The sequence below is a fragment of the Lepus europaeus genome, chromosome 11 (genome assembly GCF_033115175.1).
Source record: "Lepus europaeus isolate LE1 chromosome 11, mLepTim1.pri, whole genome shotgun sequence".
Taxonomy (NCBI): Eukaryota; Metazoa; Chordata; class Mammalia; order Lagomorpha; family Leporidae; genus Lepus; species Lepus europaeus.
The window spans coordinates 6,415,315-6,433,703 of NC_084837.1; the positions used below are offsets into that span (position 1 = coordinate 6,415,315).

At 42.0% G+C, this 18,389-nt stretch overlaps 1 pseudogene; it reads right to left on the reverse strand.

Annotated features, from left to right (window-relative positions):
• Window positions 1-3,952: 3,952 nt before the first annotated feature.
• LOC133769739 (ferritin light chain-like) overlaps window positions 3,953-18,389 on the reverse strand; it is a 74,822-nt pseudogene continuing 60,385 nt past the window's right edge.

Below are 18,389 nucleotides of genomic sequence, written 5' to 3' on the forward strand. Positions count from 1 at the left end.
ATCATGATTCTAATACTCCTGCTTCCATTACTGTGTTTCTCCTAGCAATCAGAGATGCACTAGGTTGACTGTAGGGAAGATATCACAGAATTCTCATTTAATATCAAATCATCAATTTTTCACACAGGCTAGATAAAATTGTGCCTAGGATTTTCCCAGTGTCAAGGGTTATAGCAAGATCTATCCATGCATTGTTTTATTTAATTCTGATAACAACCTACTGTAGTAGGCTCCATTATACTCATTTTACTGATGGATAAATAAACTTAGGGAGGTGAAGTTGCACATCAGAGCTGGTAAGGGGGCAGAGCCAGCATTTAAACCAAGGCACTGAACCACAGCACCTGCTCCATACTAATATAATAATTATGTACTTCCTCATAAAACCTGTGTTCTGATTACACAGATTGTGGAAATAGATAATTTTATTCTTAGCTCCAACCACACAGCTAATTAATAGATTTCATGTTTATTCTATTTATTTATAAAAATATGCTTCCTTTTTATGATTAAATGACTAAGTGGCAGAGACTATAACTTACTTAATTACATATTACTTAATTATTGATGTATTAGTTAATTACATTGAGTTAATTTAAAAAATTAAGTAATTATGCTTTATAACATGTTGCTGTTCTGATGCCAATTGTATTTCTCTGTCAATTTTGAAAATTTCATTTAAGAATTATTATATGTATAAAAAGCTGATGTAAATACTAAAATTAATGTGTTATTAATTATATATATATAGTAATACTATATATAAACACATAGTAAACATAGTAAACACAAACAAATGGTTCAATATTTACTTATGGTATATGCAAAAATATTAAAAAGATTTTGTGAGTCACTTCTGAAAGTGAACCTCAATTTGGAGAAGGCTTGGAAGTTTTTGTAATTTAATTTGAGCATTTCTTGGTCTTCATATTTTGTTCTATTATTTTAGGTAGAAATTATTTCATGTTGAAAACCTACTGTGTAGCTGGCGCCGCAGCTCACTAGGCTAATCCTCTGCCTTGCGGCGCCAGCACACCAGGTTCTAGTCCCGGTCGGGGCACCGATCCTGTCCCGGTTGCCCCTCTTCCAGGCCAGCTCTCTGCTGTGGCCAGGGAGTGCAGCGGAGGATGGCCCAAGTGCTTGGGCCCTGCACCCCATGGGAGACCAGGATAGGCACCTGGCTCCTGCCATCGAATCAGCGCAGTGTGCCGGCCGCAGCGCGCTACTGCGGCGGCCATTGGAGGGTGAACCAACGGCAAAAGGAAGACCTTTCTCTCTGTCTCTCTCTCACTGTCCACTCTGCCTGTCAAAAATTAAAAAGAAAAAAAAAAAAAAAAGAAAACCTACTGTGAAATAATGCCTTCATTGCATTGTCAGCTTTCTTAGGACTGGGTCACTGTTTTACATTCTTCCCATGGAACAGCTCCTGGCACGATAAATGTTTGTTGAATTTGAATTTTGTATTTAAGTGAAATGATGCTGAAAATTTTACATTAGCTACATCCATCCATCTGCATCTATGCCAGCATTGCTCTCTTGCAGGAGGGAATCATTTATAATGTGATCTCTAGGAAGATTATTTTGATGATAGCACAAATGAAACATTTCTTCTCCTTTGAGTTTTGTGTTTCAACCATGCAGGGCTCAGTCTTCAGGGTAGTATTTCTGGCTCAAGTGAAAATTATAAAATGTATTATCATTAAGGTTCTGATACCTTATGGCAAAATAACTTAATACGTTTAACTCTAGCTTTTGTTTTTATAAGGGCAGAGAAATGGAAGCCCAGAGAGGCTGAGTGATTTACCAATCTCACACAGCCAGCTGCTGCCAGAAGTAGCCAGTGAGTGTACTGTAGTGTTTCAGTATTCCTTCTCCTGCTCTTTTATGAATCTCTTGTTAAATGACTAGAAATGAATTTTCATTGCTAATTATTTTTAAGATGTTTTTATTTATTTATTTGAAAGCTGAGTTAGAAGGAGGGAAGGAGGAAGGGAGAGAGAGAAAGAAAGATCTTCCATCTGCTGGTTCATTCAGCAAATGGCCACAACGGCCAGGGTTGGGCCAGGCCAAAGCCAGGAGTCTGGAACTCCTTCTGGATCTCCCATATGGGTGCAGGGGTCCAAGCATTGGAGCCATCTTCTGCTGGTTTCCCAGGTACATTAGCAGGGAGCTGCACCAGAAATGGTACAGCTGGGACTCAAACTAGTATCTTTATGGGCTAGCATTGCAGGTGGTGGCTTAACCCACTGTGCCATGATGCCAATCCTATATTATCACTAATTATTGAGTTCAACATTTCCCCACTAACCTTTCACTTTAGACCCCATTCAAAGTGCATGATACATAACAAAAACAAAAATTTTCTAGTGGACAATTTTAGAATAAGAAATCCTGGTGATGTGTTTAAGAGATTTCCAGTACTCAACATATACTGCTTTGGGACCAATGCACAGTCTCGTGGGCTTCCTTCCTTTCCTGCTACTCCTTTGCATTGCGGTATCAGCTGGGGATGAGTGCACTTGACTTTCCCTCTTGTCTTCCACACTCCCAGGAGTCTCTGTTATAGACTGCTTATCCATTGAGCATCTGTCCCATTTGGCCTTTCTGGAGCAATATTCTTGGAATTTATGGACTTAGACATTGACTTCTTGCCTCCAAATACAGCTAACTTGTATCCTTTTCCCATCCAACACCCACCCCCCCACCCAAGCTTCATCCAGGTCTCCCACGTGGGTGGCAGGGGCCCAAATACTTGGGCCATTTTCTGTTGCTTTTCATTAGCAGGGAGCTGGATCAGAAGTGGAGCAACTGGGACTTGAACCAGCACCCATAAGGGATGCCAGCATCACGAGTGAAGATTTTACCTGCTGCACTACAGCACTGCCCCCACGCTCCCTCTTCTATGGTAAAGAGCAAGAAGCTCTTTGAAAGGCTCACCCTCAAGCAGGACTAGGACCTCCAGAGCTTCTGTGGTAAGCATATGACGACCTAGCTGGAAACTTCATCCCCCAGTCGTCTTTCACAGCTAGATATGTACACAGAAGTGATGTAGTAGGAAAAGAAGTGACATCATTTCCTTGCGCGGGCCCTCAGACATTGTTCCTACTCTCCTCTGAGTTTTGTTTTCTCTTCCTAAGAGCTGCATAACCAAAGTGGCAGCTGGTCCTGTCTCTCTAGGGTGAAGTTGGGACATTTTTGACCATGTGAGCTGGGGCAGACATCTAGAAATTTGATTTATTTTTAAGAAAACTTTTCAACCAATTTTTCTAATTTTAATGTCCCAGTTCCTCCACCTTCATTGTGTTTCAGAGAAACCTGTGGTTCCACCCTGCTTAAAACTCTTGAAATTCTTCCATGTAATGCATATTGGCTCACAAGTTCCCCCATGCTTGGCTGCTGTTTATTTTTCTGGGACCTGCTAATCCATTTGCCAGTCTTTCACTTATTTCCCAGCCCCAAATGTTTTTCTGCTTTAATATCATCTTCCATTCTCTCTGTGTTTATATGTAGGCATATATGTTTTAAAAATCCTCTTCTAGGGGCTGGTACTGTGGTGTAGAGGGTAAAGCTGCCTCCTGCAGTGCCAGCATTCCATATGCACGCTGGTTCGAGTCCCGGCTGCTCCTCTTTTGATCCAGCTCTCTGCTATGGCCTGGGAAAGCAGTAAAAGATGGCCCAAGTGCTTGGGCCCCTGCACCTTCAAGGGAGATCTGGAAGACGCTCCTGGTTCCTGGCTTCAGATCAGCACAGCTCTGGCCACTGTGGCCATTTGGGGAATGAACCAGCAGTTGGAAGACCTTTCTCTCTCTCTCTCTCTCTGCCTCTGCCTCACTGTACCTCTGCCTTTCAAACTAATACATAAATTTTTAAAAAAATCCTTTTTTAGTATATGGTGGTTTTGGGGATACCAGGAGATGCAGAGAGCCCCCAAGGCCGCTGGACTCTGGAGGTCCTAGTTGTGCTTGAGGGTGAGCCTTTCAAAGAGCCCAGCACAGCCTAGGCTGATGGTGGTCAGGTTGTCACCCATCTTCTTAAGGAGTTTCACCTTCTCGTCCAGGAAGTGGATCTCCAGGTCTGTGTTGGCAGAACCCAAGGCATGAAGATCCAAGAGGGCCTGGTTCAGGTTCTTCTCCAGGGCCAAGGCGGCTTCCATGGCGTTGAGGGTTTTACCCCACTCATCTCGAGACGGCTTCTGCACGTCCTGGAAGAGGGTGCTGCCTCCATGCTGGTCTTCAAGAGACACTCGCTGGCCTCGACCTTCTGCTCAGCCAACTCGTGGAAGAAGTGGCCCACGCCCTCCAGAGCCGCATCGTCGGGATCGAAATGGAAGCCCAGAGAGAGGTGGGTGTAGGAGGCCCACAGATGCAAATGACCAGTTTCCACCTCAGTGGAATAATTCTGGGAGGTCGTGGTTGGTCAGCGGTGAGGAGATGACCACAGAACCGCTGTGGGCTGGTCCCAGAAGCAGGAGGTGGCCAAGAAGTGGCCCTGGAGGTTCTAGCTGGAGAGGAGATTGGAAGGCGGTCGAAGCCTGTGAGAGAGTCCTCAGGCCTATTCCGTTCAAACACTGTTGAAGCAATACACAGATCCATGGGTCTGCCGACACGTTGTTTTGTTAGCTTTTTGCTGTATTATAATTGTAAATAGTTCACTGTTTCTAAAGTTTAAAGCATATATTGGTTTCTTAATGAAAGCAACACTATTTGAAAGTATAAATTTTTCAGCTTGTGTTCTGTTTCCCTCTTTCTACTTTCTGCTTTAGAGAAGAGAACTTGGAGGAAGATTATTACATCACTGCAATCTGCAGTCTGGAACTTGGAAGGAAGGAATGGTGTTTTGTCCTTGTCCTGGAGAGCACTTCATTTCTATTCCTCATTGCATCTGAACAGCTCACTCCATCCTTGTGACCATGGCATATGCATCTACAGAACGGATGGGATTTGGGTTGCCATCCTCGAGTGTGGGACAAGGTGAAACGAGAACTGGGAGCCCCATAATCAAGTCAGGCTCTGGAAGTCATGTCAGCTTCTCCACTGAGATAAAGAACCTCAGATTCAACAACACATGGCCCCTCTCTGCATGAGCTATGTGTAATGGAGCCTTCTCCAAAGACAACCCAGTGTTTGGGATGTTGTATGGCACAGGCGTTAGGTGGGGTGGCCACCAGTCCTCTTGGTGATGACTACTTGTGTGGGATGGTTTAGGGGAACTGTTAGAGGATGCCCAATCTCAGCTTCCATGAAGGGAAGAGATACCACTCACTACCTGAGCACCACAGCATTACATGGGAGAAGACTGAATTCTTCTAATTCCTGAACACAGATTAAAGTGGTCCACAGGGACCACAGGTTCTCCTTTCCAGGTTTCTACCATCTTTCCTGACATCCTGGATAGTGGGCCCCTGCACTTTGGGTGATGGTCGTGCCTCCTAATCAGAAAGAGGAACGTAAATCATTACTGTGCTGTAGATCATATGTATTTCAGTTAGCTTTTCCAGATCCCTGTCTTCATTTTCACACCAAGTAAACAAGGTTAATACTGCCTACATTGAGTAGCTTGTTGTCCAAAGACCTGGGAGAAATAAGTTAGTGCATTGGCATGCCTAGTGCAGTGCCAGGCAGCTAACACTGCTGTCAGTGGAGCAAACACAAGGCTGGAATCGTCTTGCTCAGCAGACACTCACTTGCAGGCACTTCTACCTGCTCACAGCCCTGCCCTGAACCACAAAGAGAAATCAGCCAAAACTCTAAGGCAGCAAATGATTTGAGCCTCAGAGACAGCTGAGGATTCTTGAGCTGAGTTGAAAATTCACATTCATTAGCTTTGGAGGGATAAAGACCCTTTCCATCAGAGCATACTGCATTCTTGGTGACAAAGAGCTCTCTTCACCAGGCTTGGCCCTCTAAATCCAAGAGTTTTGATTTTTTTTACAGGTATAGGAAAAAAAATAATAATAACAACAACAACAAAATTGATACTTGAAATCACATTGTTATATATCATGAAAAAAAAAAAAAGCCTAGTTCAAAAAGGAGACCATGGGTTGGTGTTGAGGCATGACAGGTTAAGCCAATTCCTGTGACCCCAGCATCCCAAGTAGGTACCAGTTCAAGTTTCAGCTGCTCCACATCTGATTCAGTAACCCGCCAGTTTACCTGGGAAAATAGTAGAAGACTGCCCAAGGTATTGGGCCCCTGCACACATGTGGGAAACCAAGATGGAGTTCCTGGTTCCTGGCTTTGGCCTGGCCCAGCCCTAGTCATTGTGGCCATTTGGGGAGTGAACCAGTGGATGGAAGCTCTCTCTGTTTCTCCTTGTCTCTGTCTCTCTCTCTCTGTAACTCTGCTTCTCAAATATGTGACCCAATCAATTAATCAATCTGCTTTTAAAATTGAGGTCAAAATATTGATCAGAAGTATTTTACTTTGTGCATGGTGTCTCTGCGTATTTGGAGTGGTTAAGAGAATGTCTTATGACAGGCAGAGGTAAAGTATGCTGCAATAATTCATTCTGCTCACAGGAAGAAAGATCTGTTCAGCACAGAGGTCTTTTTTTAAATTATTTCTTATAACTCAAACTACTTGGAAGTAAGTATTACATGAAAGTAAAGTGGGAAGCTGTCATTTTGTGGATCTTTTTAAAGAATGCTTTAATTATTGAGAAGTGATTTTGTATGTCTTTTTAAAAAGATTATTTTACTTATTTAAAAGGCAGAATTTCAAAATGAGAGGGAGAGAAAAAAAGAGAAAGAGGAAGAGATTTTTCCATTCATTGAGTCACTCTCCAAATGGCCACAATGGCTGGGGCTGGGCCAGGCTGAAGCCAGGAGCCTGCACCTCCATCTGAGTCTCCCACATGGTTGTCAGGGGTCCAAACATTTGGGTAGTCTTCAGCTGCTTCCCAAAGCGCATTAGCAGGGAGCTGGATTGGAGGTGGAGCAGCCAGGACTTGGACTGGCACCCACATGAGACACCAGCATTGCAGGTGGCAGCTTAACCCATTCCACCACAATAGCAGTCGCTTATGTCTTTTAAAATTTTATCCACTGGTTATAGCATTAAATAAGAGTGTTAAATTGGAAATGACATAGAAAATTAATTAATTTTTAAAAAAAATATTATGTAGGATCTCTGTCTTTAATGTGCTGTACACTCTTATTTAATGCTATAACCAGTACTCCAACAGTATTTTTTATTTTTTATTTTTTATTTTTTTTCTCACTTTGTGTTGCTATATGGGGGCAAACTGTTGAAATCGTTACCCAATTTATACTAAACTGATCTTTTGTATATAAAGAGAATTGAAAATGAATCATGATGTGATTGGAAGGGGAGAGGGAGCGGGAAAGGGGAGGGTTGTGGGTGGGAGGGAAGTTTTGGGAGGGGGAAGCCATTGTAACCCATGAGCTGTACTTTGGAAATTTATATTCATTAAATAAAAGTTTAAAAAAAATTAAACTACAATGAGGGACTGAGTAATAAACACAGTAATAAACACTGCTACAACAAAAGTAAAAAAAAAAATTTTATCCACTTACATCAGCCCACTTACAAATGGGGAAAATAGACTTTACATTTGATATAGAAGGGAAAATTGCATTTTAAAAGATAATTTTCTCAAATTTTTCACAGACTGCTCAAGAATATGGAGAATCATACAAGCTTGGTGAAAAAAGTAAACTAAGATAATATGATTCCAATTTTTTGAAGAGTTAGCATGTATACATGAGCATAGGACAATAATCTGAGTTTATGCAACAAAATGTCAACAATATCTCTGTAAATATTTTGTTTTTCATATGTTTTTATGTTTGTCCTACTTTCTGTAAGAAATCCATTTTTCCTTTACAATCAAGAAAACAATACCTTTATAAGAAGATTTTTCTCTTGGTGTTTAAATAAATCTCATTTTAGTCCATTCCTGCTACTGTAACAAAGTGCCACAGCCCGGGTCATTGATGAAGAATAGAAATCTATTTGTCATAGTGCCAGAGGCTGGCAAGCTCAATGTCTGGTAAAGGCTCCTCCCTTGCTCCCAACATGGCGCCTTGTGCGTCTTTTGGAGAGGACGCTGGCTGTGCCCCCACAGGGGTATTAATCTTATTCACCAGGGCAGAACCCTCAAGACCTCATCACTTCCCCAAAGACCCCACTCTTAATACAACAGAATTAGGGATTACATTTCAACAAGAATTTTGGAGGGACACAAACATTCAGTGCATAGAAAACATCAAACATTATTTTTCCATTTGAAATTGCATCCTGGTTTTTATTAAGCATTTCCTCAAAGCCATTGCAAGGTTTCCTCTGCTTTCACAAACTTTTCCTGATAATATTTACTCAATTCAATTATTCTTGATTTCCTTTCTTTTTCTTTCTTTTTTTTTTTTTTTACAAAAAACTTATTTATTGATTTGAATGGCAGAATTACAGAGAGAGAGAAGGAGAGACAGAGAGAGAAATCTTTCATTTGCAGGTTCACTCCACAAATGGCCACAATGACCAGGGTTGGGCCAGGCTAAAGCCGGGGGCCAGGAGCTTCATCTAGGTCTCCCACATGTGTGCAGGAGCCCAAGGACTGAAGCCATCCTCTGCTGCTTTCCCACACACATTAGCAGGGAGCAGCAGGGACTTGAACTGGCATTCATTTGGGATGCTAGCGCTGCAGGCTGTGGCTTAACCCACTAAGACACAATGTTGGACCCTATTGCATTCTTAAAAAAATAAAAGTTAACTAAACCTAAATCAACATAGAAACATCCTATTGAAACAGATCACAAACTTTATTTTATTGTTTTCATAGCAGTCTTCTTTTTTTTTTTAACTTTTATTTAATGAATAAAAATTTCCAAAGTACAGCTTATGGATTACAATGGCTCCCCCCTGCCATAACTTCCCTCCCACCCGCAACCCTCCCCTTTCCCGCTCCCTCTCCCCTTCCATTCACATCAAGATTCATTTTCAATTATCTTTATATACAGAAGATCAATTTAGTATATATTAAGTAAAGATTTCAACAGTTTGCACCCACACAGAAACACAAAGTGTAAAGTACTGTTTCAGTACTAGTTATAGCATTAGTTTACATTGTACAACACATTAAGGACAGAGATCCTACATGGGGAGTAAGTGACTCCTGTTGTTGACTTAACAATTGACTCTTGCTTATGGTGTCAGTAATCACTCTAGGCTCTTGTCATGAGTTGCCAAGGCTATGGAAGCCTTTTGAGTTTGCCAACTCTGACCTTATTTAGGCAAGGTCATAGTCAAAGTGGAAGTTCTCTCCTCCTTTCAGAGAAAGGTACCTCCTTCTTTGATGGCCCATTCTTTCTACTGGGATCTCTCTTGCAGAGATCTTTCATTTAGGTTTTTTTTTCCCCCTTGGCTTTTTTTTGTCTTGGTTTTCCATGCCTAAAATACTCTCATGGGCTTTTTAGCCAGATCCGAATGCCTTAAGGGCTGATTCTGAGGCCAGAGTGCTATTTAGGAAATCTGCCATTCTATGAGTCTGCTGTGTATCCCGCTTCCCATGTTGGATCATTCTCTCCTTTTTAATTCTTTCAGCATAACAGTCTTCTTTTTAAAATATTTATTTATTTACATATCTGTTTGGCAGAGAACGAGAGAGAGAGAGAGAGAGAGAGAGAGAGAGGAGAGCTTCTTCCATCTGCTGATCCACTCCCTAAATGCTTGCAATAGTCAGAGCTGGACCAGACCAAAGCAAGGAGTCAAGACATCAATTTAGGTCTCCTACATGAGTAACAGTGACTCAAGTATGTGAGCCATCATCTACTGCTTCCCAGACACATTAGCAGGGAGTGAGATCAGAAGAAGAGGAGCCAGGGCTTGAACCAGGCACTTCAGTGTGGGATGTAGGCATCTCAAGCAGCCGCTGAATGTGCTGTACCACAATGCTTACCCCACCTGTGTCTTTTTAGGGCTTTGCTGCAATGACCAAGAATTGGGACTTCTGGTTACACATGGCACTGACAAAGCTACTAGAATCAGTATTCCATGGGACACAATGGACCATTGAAGCAGGAATGATCATGAAGGTACTATTAGAAGAGAGGAAAGTCTAGAGACATTCCATAAGGCTTCACAACTAGTTTCTGGCTTACCCAATGGAAATTCTGGCATCTGTTACTGCAAACTGGCTCCAGAATCATAGTGATATAATTCTCTACATTCCCACATGATGCTGCTGACTTCATTGCCTGTGTTCTGGAAGCTTCAGGCAAATCTTTGCAGCATTGACTTTGTTATTCAAGAGTAGTGGGAAATCCTCCTAGTTCAACACTCTCTTCTTCATACAAAATGTAATTGAATGCTGACAAGCCTCCTGAGGCAGCAGTCAGGAACTTCACTCACTTCAGAAGGACTCATTTATCCGTTATCAGCACTGGATATGGTGATTCAAAGCTGGAATTAATGATTTCTCAAAATGAGCTCCTCAGTAGCCCATGCTGTTTCAGTCTTTTTTCAACTTACTTTTACGGAAACATCTCTGGTTCCAACCTTAGAAGCCCTGAGTTGGGTTCTAGTTTCCCCATAAATAACAATAGGAACTTGTTTGAGTTGTTTAATTTCCCTGGCTAGCCAATGATAAAGTGTCAAATGATCCCAAAGCATTTCATTAAAAAAAAAAGTTTATACTTAAATTTTTCATTTTTGTATGGAATTCTCAATTCTTCTAATTAAAGTACTTTAAGTAGAATTCTTCCAAATTAGAACACGTTAAGTGGTGTTTACTCTCTCCTTCTCCCCCTTTCTCACATAATGTGCACATATGCATACCCCTCTTTTCTCCTTTTGTTTCTGAATACTCAACTCTAGGGTGATATAAGCTTCTACTTACTACTAATAGTGACCTTGGGTGGAGGGATGAAGAACCAGATGGAAAAATCAGATAAGCGCTGGATCCATCTAAATGAGAAACAGAGCAAAAACCAAACTGTGTCTTTGTCAAGTACAAGAGGGCTGGTTCAGTTCATCTGTTTTAACTGCTTCTGCATAGACATCAAGGACACCGTTATGGACTCAGCACAATGGAAAAAGGGGGTGAGGCGACACCCAATTCCTGCCTGGTTGCTTTATTGACTGTGTTTGCCCATTTTCCCAATTTGTACAAAGACATTGTATGGATTAGTGAGAGTGGCGGTAGAATCAGTTTAAGCAAAAGTTATTATGAGTAAGTATTGAATCACTGAGCGAGAGTTATAGGTGTGTGTGTGAGTGTGTGGTGTGTGATAAAAACAGGTCATGAAATGCCTAAATTATAGCAAGGGTTGAATGTAGACCAGGTTGGTAACTAGAAATGCTGAAGGAATTCTTTCTAAGATGATCCTATCAGTGATGATACCTGCTTGAGTGACTTGATGGATCTTGGGAAACCAGAGCAGCCTTAAACAGAACTTGCAATGTCTTCTTTCAGTCTCCCCACTTGCTTAACCACAAACTAGATGGAACTCCCTATTGAGGCAATAGAGTGTTGTGAGGCAGATGAAGCTGCGGCATGCGATGTCAGAATCCCATATTGGAATGCAGGTTAGAGTTCTGGTTGCTGTGCTTCCGATCTAGCTCCCTGCTAATGGGTCTGGAAAAGTGGTTGGGTTCCTGCCACCCATGTGGGAGACACAGATGGTGTTCCTGGCTCCTGCCTTTGGCTGGGCCTAGCCTGGGTCGCTGTGGCCATTTGGGGAGTGACTCCTGTGGGCATTTAGGGAATGAACCAGAGGAAGATCTCTCTCTCTCTCTCTCTCTCTCTTTCTCCTCCTACCCTCTTTGTCTCCTTCTCTGTCACTCTGCCTTTCAAGTAAATACACAAATCTTAAAAAATAAAAGAAACAATAGAGCGATATGTTATTGGTAACACACGTATATAAAGATTCTGAGATTCAGTAACTGAAATAGAGAGACAAAATGTAAAAACAGGAAATCAGTGCTTGATCTCTCTTGACTTTCGTGAGTGGAGTTTGAAGGCGCTTCCTCCTTTTTTTTATGGAACTATTGTCATTGTGACTGCTCATTGGCCCAGTTATCATCTATCTCCAGTCTTTAAAAGGGGGCCTTGATGCATTTCAGTTAGGAAACAGGCAAAATAAAGTCAAATGGAAGTCAGGGTAAGGTGGGCTGCATGTCTTCATCTCATGCATTCCAAATTAAGAGGGAATGCAAGGGTTAACTATAAAGTATTCCACCTTGAACCCCCGTACTCTCTTTATCTAGCACACCATAATAAAAGATCAAGAGTTCCTGCTTATTATCTTATTTTTCCTGCTTGCTCCACTAGGCTAAGGCCCAGTCTGGTTATGGATTAACACGGTGATCAATAGTAAGCCTGCTGTCTCTCTCTCGGCAGGGGAAAATGAACTCAAAATGCAGTCAAACTCTTATTGATCAAGGATATAGGTCTCACTTTCATTACCTCTGTCTCCTGATAACCCACAAATAATGTGATGAGTTGCTAATCTCTCTGATTTTCAATGGACCCTTCACCCCTTCTGTCTGCACACTGCAGCTTTTATTTTCATCTTGATACACATTCTGTGTAATTCATGTAGCACTAACTCTCACTCTCTTACCGTCAGACCTGGTCAATCAGAGCTAATAATATCCCTCTTCACTGGGGATGGAGGCTCCAGTGAGTTCACAACACAGTGCCTCCACACACGGCAAGGAAATGCCGTGTGCACACACTGCTTCTCTCCAGGACCGAGAGATTGAGGTGCCTTCTTGGTGAAGCCAAATTCTGACCAGTAGCAATCTTCTCAGGATCTGGCCTGTTCTACCCAAGTGAGACCAGACTTTATATACTTAGCTGTTTGTGGCTCTTGTGTGGCTAGGCTCATCTTGGCTTCTGCTTCTCAGAGGACATGAATTGACCCAAAGCCCAAGACTCCTGCAAAGTTAGGAGACAGCCCCCTTGCCCTTGCTTCTAAATTTGTGTTAAATGGCTATAAAAATGTTATTGGCTAACCTATAAAAATTAGGAAATTTAAAACACAACATCATGTTGACTCCTTTAACTAGTGGTAGTGCTGTACAGCAGACAAAACATGGTTTTGGAGCCAGGAGCTCTAGTTCAGAGTCTTGGATCATCTATATACTCAGAGAAATGGACATGCTGCATTTGGTAAAAAATGTACTACTTCACTTTTGTCCAGAAATTTCTGTTTTGCTTTAATAATAAAAGTGGATCCAAGTCATAGTTTTAGGAAAGTGATGACTTTGGGAAGCATAGTCAGTTTTTGGTTTGTTAATGATTTATCATGACTTCATTGCCTTTTTTGTTCTACAACTTACAACTTTTTTTTTAAAGCAACGTAAAATAAAAGCTCAACTTCTATAGTGTGACGTCACTTAGGCATCCATCTTGTAAGAGATCCTCAAGTACAAAATGCCACTGAACACAGGTGTAAAACAGGCTATACTGAAGTTTGTTATTTTTCTCACCTGAATTGTCAGAGCTCAGTTGAAGCCGGCACCAGTTGTTTACTTGCCTGATATAAAATCAGGGAATGCTCACCTAATTGAATCACTTTTGTGAGCAAAGTCATAATATTTTCTGCCATCAATCTGATTAAAATAAGTCGCAATGAGGAAAATACCAGAGGACCAACAGCAAATAAGCAAATGAGATACTTTGCTTCCATTCAGCCTGTAGGCTCTGAGTGCTATTTTTCAGCTCTAGCCCAAACAATTTGTACACCTGTTGAAGAGAAAATAGAATATGACAGTGGTACAAAGTCCAGGGGATTAGAGCGATTTGCGCTGAGCCCTGAAAGCAGAGGTAATTGCAGGTCTCGTTTTCTTCTTTTGTTCTGCATTGCTGCATGTGAAATTTGACAACCAAGCCCAGGTCCCTGTTTCTGAAAAGGACTGGGTGGAAATTTCACCAGTCTGCCCCCTTCCTTTTCTGCTGAGCCTCCTTTGAAATGATCCAGCTTCCTCTGGCTTCGTGGACTAAGATAAAGAAGGAACCAGTCTATGCAGGTGTCTGGTTATTTGGTGGATTTTGGAGACATGCTCTTGTACCCACTGCTTTGTAAAATCTGAGATGGGAATGCTGGGAAAGTGAGACGGAAGGGTGTTCACCTTGCCTTTTGCAAACACAGGAAGAGAAGGCACTGAGCAAATCCTTCCCAGGGGTGCACAGTGCCATAGGCACTCAGACTCCAGTTTGCTGTACTTCTCCAGCTGAGAATATGTGACAGAATACCTTTGATGTCACCATAATTGTATGTGTGATCTTCAATCATGGATGTCATCAAATTTTATTAAACTTAATATAGATAAAACCAAGGCATTATTGATTAGTTCTGCCATGCAAACCTCCCAGGCTTCCTCTTCGAGTGGTTTTCTTCTGGGGAAGCTGGCTTTATCCCTCCGATAATACCCATGCCCTTGGAGCCACTATGGCTTCTGAGTTTTCTTTTGAAGCGCACATCAATCATATAATTAAGACATCTTAATACAATGACAGCAATCTCCTCGTATTGCAAAGCATGTTCTCGGGGCTGCGGCTGCAGTTTTAATTCATGCCCCCTTTCATGTGGGCAAAATCACTGCTGCTCTATGTTTAAGGTTCTTCGCGGTGTATTTTCTGTTGATCCAGATTGAAGACCCCTATTTGGATTTAAAGTTTTCTGCCTTATTAATAAGGTTAATTGGATTCTGATAAAGTCCTTCAGATTTTCTTTTCCCTTTCTAAGCATCTTCTCGGCCATTCCATCTATGAATGTCTGGTGATGTATAGGTGATGCCAAACAGTCAGATGAAAAGTGAAGAATTCACACCATCTCTCAGATGCCCCAGGTGATGCTTGGTGTGGTGTAAAAAAGGCATCCCAGATCACTGACATTTTCTCAAAATTCTTTTGCTTCTGGGTGTTAGGGTACTCTGCAAACTCACATAATTTCTAACCCCTACTCCATGCCTTGCTCTTTTTTTCTTCCATAACATTATCAAATCTCATTCTCTCTGGTTTTTTCCATCTTTTCCTTCCCAGTATTTATCCTTGCAGGTCTAATCCTAATGTCTAAGGGGAAAACATGGGATGGAAGACAGGTGAGGGGAGGCAATCTGGTGAGCTGAGGTTTTGGAATCATATTTGAGCAGGTGGTGGCTCTGGCTAGATTTCTAACTAGTCAGTTTCCAGGTTATAAGAAGCACAACTCTGAGTCTCAACCAGGCATCTGCATTTCTTGGAAAGAATAAAACCTACTTTCAGATGAAAGTATTGTGTTTATTTGAATAGAGTTGGCCTCCTGCTGAATCTGGAAAAAAAAAATCCACAACACTGCCTCATCCTTAACATGCAAGCAACAGATTAATAACATTTTCTTCGTTCATGTCTGGTGTTTAAAGCAGACGGTTCTCAGCTTAAATAAGATCATAAACTACCTTCACTATCAGTTCTTGTTCGAGAATTATTTCATGAGTTGTTGGCAATTCAGCATCTGCCTGAGGTTTGTTCAAACATCTCATATTCATCTAGAATGCTAGCTTTTTTTTTTTTTTTTTAACAGTAGCTGGGCCATTTTGCTCAGTTTCTTGAAGTAATGCCTTCCATCATGTATCAGTGTTGTGAACTGTCTCTCAAGAACCATCACTAGGGAACTGTGCATTTATTTATTTTTTTGTTTCTTTTTTTAAAGATTTACTTATTTGCTTGAAAGTCAGAGTTACACAGAGAGAGAAGGAGAGGGAGAGAGAGAGAGTCTTGCATCTGCTGGTTCACTCCCCAGTTGACTGCAATGGCCAGGGCTGCGCTGATCCAAAGCCAGGAGCCAGAAGCTTCCTCCGGGTCTCCCACGTGGGTCCAGGGACCCAAGGACTTGGGCCATCTTCTACTGCTTTCGTAGGCCATAGCAGAGAGCTAGATCAGAAGTGGAGCTGCCGGGACTCAAACCGGTGCCCATATGGGATGCCGGCACTGCAAGCAGCCCTGGAACTGTGCATTGGACAACACATGTGTACTGATTTGCATGGCTGTTTAAGTCATACAAGTCTTTTTAGTGAAAACCTCATGGAAACACCATGCACTACTTTATGACTTGAGTGTATCTTCTAGAAGAAAATCTTGTCATTGAAAACAGATGTTTATACTTTCTTTTAGCAGAAAAAGAAAAATCTGCCAATGCCTGTCTTGTTTGGCCTCAGCCTCTACTATTGTCACGAGTGCCAGGCATCCCAGGGGTGTGAGTGTCTGTTCTCTTTGCTGTCTTTGGAAAACTGGTTTTCAATCCTTGCTGCACATCAGCATTCTTTGAGCAGTTTTTCAAAAACGTTGAAGCCTGTGGGTGATTTGCACCCAGAAATTTTGGATTAATTGAACTTTGGTGCATGGCTTGCTTAGTGAACCACTTTGGCAATGGGTAGAGTAGATGTGCACAACGAATAAGCTATATTAAATGTTAGGTTAAGAACAAGACAAAATATAAATAATTGCATGCAGAATATAAATAAGCAAACAAAGAAACTCACAATGGGGCCCCAGACAGGCCACTTAACCTGCCTAGCTTTGCTTCCTCATTGTCACCACCAAGCAGCCATCTGCTGCAGGACAGCCCTTCGATCCGGGCTTCTCCACCAGCCTTCCTCAGTCCTTGGCCTCTCATCCCTCCAATTGGCCCAATCTTCTGCAGCTCAGATAATCTTTTATGCCTGCTGTTTCTATTCTCCCGTTCTCAAGACCCTCAAATGACTTCCCATTAGCTTCTGGGTCATATTCAAATTATTACCTATTGGTTTCAGGACCTTTAGTCAGACAATCCCTTTTTATGTCACTTTTAATCTCTCCCCTCCCTGCTCCCCTTGCAGCTGTCAGAATCATCTTCACCATGCAACCTTTGTTACTCTCTCTCTTCGAGCCCTGCTTGCTCCAGCCTATCAGGGAGAACTTTCTAGATTATGCCCACCTGACTCCAGCCATCTTTCACATCATGCCAATGTTTAACCCTTCCAGCACATCTCAGCTGCCTACTGGTACACTACCAATATGTAACCGGGTTTTGTTCACTGGAGACAGCCCAAGTCCCTGAGACATGTCCAGGGACAGGTCTCACATACCTGGCTGAGGTGACTAAACAGAGCACAGCATCGCAAAAGCACAGAGGTGTCATGTGTGTTCTCAGCACACTGTCAAGTCACTTGGTGGTTCCCCCACATCATTAATCAATACATCGGTTGTCTTTCCTTTCTTCTTGCCTATGCTTCCTTAGCATTACTCAGTAAGTCCTTAAAATGGAAACAGAACTGAACACCTGAGATTTGGGGCTAATGTGATTACATTCTTATATGTCACAGAGAGACACAAGCACCAAATTGGCTGTTTTTAAAAGATTTATTTTATTTATTTGAAATGCAGAGTTACAGAGAGGCAGAGAGAGAGAGAGAGAGAGAGAGAGAGAGAGAGAGAGAGAGAGAGAAAGGTCTTCCATCTGCTGGTTCACTCCCCAAATAGCTGCAATGGCTGGAGCTGTGCCTATCTGAAACCAGGAGCCAGGAGTTTCTTCCGGGTCTCCCACGAGGGTGCAGGTGCCCAAGGACTTAGGCCATCTTCTACTGCTTTCCCAGGCCACAGCAGAGAGCTGGATGAGAAGTGGAGCAGCCGGAAATCGAACTGGCACCCATATAGGATGCCGGCACTGCAGGCGGCAGCTTTACCCGCTATGCCACAGTGCTGGCCCCCAAATTGTTATTTTAACATGAATCCAGATCTCCTGAGATGGGTTTTCAACTTCCAAATGAAATTTATAATGGACCAGCAAGTCTCTCATTTTGAGTTAACTTTGCAATTGCCTCATAGACAAAAGGGGAAGAAAAAAGTTTGTTTTACCTCTTTTGTAGTTACTAGATTTCATCCTTTACATATACTAAACTTTGAATAGTTGAATACAGAAATTTTCAATGAAGTGGAACCAGTATCAAAGCTTTTATACTTCATGGACTACTAGCAACAGAACCACTGGTTAGGGGCATGTGTGTGTAGTAGGGAGATGCCTTTTATACTTCAAGAGACTCTATTAAATTTACCAAATTTTAGCAAGCACTCAGCAGGTTTTATGTACAGGAAAATTTGAAAAACCACTGCCTTATGATGATACTAAGAAATGCTCTATTAAACATTTTATCCAGAATTCAGAACATATCAGCTTAGGCAAAACGAGTTCCCAATGAAAGCACAACAGGAGCTTTTTTCTGTATGCTACACCTACACCCACATCCCTCAATATGCAGTCACAAAGATGCAGGGTAGTCAGCCTAGGAAGACTTAGGGAAGTCCTCAGTTTACATCACTCATTACATTGCAGAAAGAAAACTGGAGTCAAGTCTAGTGTAGTCCAGTTTGCTAATGAGCTGCTTTTATCATCAGTTCTCTTTCAG